The sequence below is a fragment of the Pteropus vampyrus genome, unplaced genomic scaffold, assembly GCF_000151845.1.
Source record: "Pteropus vampyrus isolate Shadow unplaced genomic scaffold, Pvam_2.0 Scaffold554, whole genome shotgun sequence".
NCBI classification, from domain to species: Eukaryota; Metazoa; Chordata; class Mammalia; order Chiroptera; family Pteropodidae; genus Pteropus; species Pteropus vampyrus.
In genome coordinates this window covers 315,253-318,912 of record NW_011889335.1, presented here as the reverse complement: position 1 = coordinate 318,912, position 3,660 = coordinate 315,253, and the positions used below count along the sequence as shown (strand labels likewise).

The 3,660-nt window shown below is 56.5% G+C and overlaps 1 long non-coding RNA gene across 1 annotated transcript in view; it reads left to right on the top strand.

Annotated features, from left to right (window-relative positions):
* The window catches only part of LOC111733367, a 5,456-nt gene extending 2,973 nt beyond the window's left edge, over positions 1 to 2,483 (top strand). Inside the window, exons 2-3 of the long non-coding RNA XR_002777964.1 lie at positions 341 to 596; positions 1,513 to 2,483. This is a non-coding gene — a long non-coding RNA (uncharacterized LOC111733367). The remainder of the gene's footprint in view (positions 1 to 340; positions 597 to 1,512) is intronic.
* The last annotated feature ends 1,177 nt before the right edge of the window (positions 2,484 to 3,660 follow it).

Here is a 3,660-nt window from a genome sequence, read left to right as displayed (position 1 = left end):
TAAAGGTAAAGGAACATTCAGTTTAAAAGTTTGTAGTTGCGTCAGAATGAGCTGCATATAATTTCATGACACGATCAGGTTCCTCGTGATACGGAGTGATTTTAATCTGCAGCAGCACCGAGGAACACGGAGTGTGGCAGGCACCTGGCCGTCGCCTGGCCCCTCCCTTCCTCTCTCCATGAGAAGGGAGGGCGTTTCGAATGCCCCTCCGACATTCCGCTTGTGCCACAGGGTCCCGGCCCGGGTGGGGTGGGACTTCGGCTCCCTGTGACCCAGAGAGAAGCAGGCCGCCTGCCACCCCCCAGCGGGCACGTGGGAATGCATCTGCATTTATTTCCAGGGCTGACTGAATCCTCCAGGGGCAGATTCTGAGTGACCCAGCTCCAAAACACTCACTTCTGGGCCTGCACGTGACTGCAGCCAAGGGCCTGAGCTGGCCCGCCGTGCAGCGCTCAGGCGTGTGACGTGGGAGGCAGCCAGCTCCCGCTCGCGCTCCATCCCAGGGCACGTCACGCGAGCTGAGAACACGCGTTCGCGTAAAGCTGCCTTTTCTTCAAGGTGTCGAGTGACACGTCTGAGTATTACAACACCAAGAGGTAAGTAGCTGTCGGTACTTTTCCATGTAAACATCTGACTTCTGCGCCAGGAAGCAATGGGACAGGTATTCTGTAGTTTCTAGCAAATTGGTCTCAGATGTAGGTGAATAGATTTCATCAAGCGAAGTGTGGGAGCTGCCATGTGCTGGCCGGAGCCTGCCGGGCGCTGTGGGTCCATTCAGCGCCGGCCACAGACCGGCTCCTCCCTCCGCCCCCTCCGCCTCCAGCACGGTGCCTCGGCCTTCGGCACAGGGCCTTCAGCTTGACCGTCGGGTGATGCTGGTGGTGCTGGCTCTGACCCTCTGGCTGCTGTGGCCCCTGGCCTCCGTGCGGGAGGACAGCGCCCTGCCTGAGCTGTCATCAGAAGCCCTCTGGCCGGGAAGCTTTGTCCCACTGTGCTGGGAGAGGCAGCAGGACGGCTTGGGGAGAGGGCCGGGGTCAGAGCCCAGTGCATCCCCCTCGGGGTCGCGTCGTGCTGCGTGAGCCGTACGGCCCGCCCACACCTTCGTTTCTGCGGTGGGCTCAGGGGGCCCCCGGGAGGTGCGTTCCAACCCACGCAGCTTCGCACATGGCCTCATTTGGGGAAAAAGGTCTTTGCAGAGTGACAAAGTGGAAAATCTTGAGATGACCCTAGATTCTTCTAGTGGGCTTTAAATCCAATGACAGGCGTCCTTTCTAAGGGGCACAAAAGGAGAGGTGGGGACACGGGAGCCAGGGAAAGAGGCAGAGGTTGGAGCGACAGGACCACAGGCCAAGGGGCACCCGGGGTCTCGGGCTCCAGCACGGCCTTTCAGCCGAGGGGGACAGCGGGTGGTCCAACAAACGCAATCAGGACACCTGGCCGAGCAACGTGAAAACATAATTCCCAAAACTCAGCGACCTAAACATTTTTAAATTATTTTTGTTACTGCATCAGAGGAGGTGTCTCAGAACATAGCTCAGAGCTATAAGGAAAGCGTCGACTCGTTGGTCTACACGAAACTGTCTGAAAGAAAAGACACGTGCTTCCCTGCGAGAAAGCGCCGGCAACGTATACAGCACTGAGGTTCTGTCCATAATATGTAAAAAGTGTCTGCAAATCAATAAGAAAAACTACCCGAAAGACAGAATGTGGAAGAGAGACCGGTTCATAGGAGACTGCAGAGGGGCGGACGGAGGCCTCCGGGAACCGAAGGCACCGTGGTCGTCGACGGGGTCACGCGGGCCGACGCCACCTCAGCAGCGATCAGAGTCGCGGAGTAAAACGTGACGGAGCATCTTACTGTCATCTAGGGTGAAAACGTCAGGAATTTGTCGTTCTTTGCCTGCAGCGTAGAGAGAAGGGCACACACACTGTTGGCAGGGCCGTTGGCACGTGTTTGGAGGGCGGGTCTTTGATACTAAAAACGCGAAATGCCTACACCATTGGACCAAACAGTTCTGATTTTAGGAAGTAGTCCAGAGCCTCGTGCACATGTGGGGCCGTAGTTACACGGTATCCGTGGCACCGCTGCCTGTCGGAGCCACAAACGAGCAACTGCGTAAGTGCGCCATCAGCAGGGTCTGCCGAATAAATCAGGGCACGTCCCCACGGTCAGACAGCCCCGCTGTGAAATGGTGGTGTGAGTCCATATAGATCCACGTGGAAAGACGGTCAGGACCCACTGCTGAGTGATGGCGGCCTGTGACCAAACATCAGGCTGATGGGTGGTTTTTTATAACATAGATTTTTAGTGGTGCACACCAGTGCGAAGTCGTGGAAGAGAATCCATCAAGGCAAACATGCGGACAGACGCCTTGGGAGAGAGGTGGCAGACGCTCTGGGGCGTGCGTGCACGTGCGTGTGTGTCGTACGCTTTCCAGTGTGGTTCAACTTTATGATGCGGTATTTATTACTTAATCGATTTATACTCATAAATTATATGTTATACTTTACTTTTATAATATGTTTTTCTGTTATATGATAACATAAATTATGTGTGTTTATGTAAATAAATGTGTGTATTAAAGTAATGTTACTATATAACAGTAATGACATGAAATATAATTTACTTTATTAAAATGTTTTAATTTCTCATCTAATCAGATGAATATGATCTGTGGTTCTTAGAGCCATGTACGTGTGCATGTATGCACACACACGTGTCTGTTATTTCATTGTGTAAAGACCGTCTGTAGAGCGAGACGGTCCCCTGATGACCTCGGCACAAGGAGCTCGCGAACCATCGCCTCTCCTTTCTGTGCTTGTGTGTGTGGTCTGTCTTTTGCAGGGAGAATGTATAGCCTCGTAGTGATGGAGACACAGCATGTTTGCTCACTGAGGAGGGTCCCTGACAGATGCAGTCAGAGACAGCGCTGGCAGACGCAGGCTGGTCTGGCGACTGCTGTCACTCGCCCGGCCATCTGCCTGTCAGCTGCCACTCCCCACTGGCGGGCCGTGGAGTGAGAACACCCCCGGTGAGGGCGGTCTCCGTGTGGCGCCCGTGTGAACACAGCATCAGCTCAGTGCGGACAGTCGGGGTGGGGGCCTGGAAAATCAAGAGGGGCTTCCTGGAGGAGGGGGACTAAAACTGCTCCTGTTAGAGCCAGACAAGACGTGGAGGACATTTGGAGAAGACGGAGCATTCAGATGCCGTAGGGAGGGCACGGGTGGCCTTGGCCCCTGCGAGAGGCAGCCAGGGGCCCTCAGGGAGGGTAGCAATGGTCAGGCAGGGGTGGGACGTGCGTGGGGCCAGCTCTCAGGGCACTTCCGGTGGTGGCTGGTCAGGAGAGCAGTGGTGGCCATCGCCAGCCCTATGCCACGTGGGAACACTGCGGCCCCGGGCCGCCGACCGTGTCTGGGGACCGGGCTCCAGCCCTGCACCCTGGGCTACGTAGCCTCATGGCCACCAAGCCCTACATGGCGCCCTGCGATGCAGGGGCCTGTCACAGGGCGGGTTTTCCGGCAGAGCGGGCCCCGAGGAGAAGACAGGCCACTCGCTCATGGCTCCGCCCACACGGGCAGCCGGCGCCTTCTGTCCTCCGGGTCAGGCCCGCGTCACCCGTTCCTTGTTCCCTGGGACCCGCGAGGACAGGGGCAGTGGGT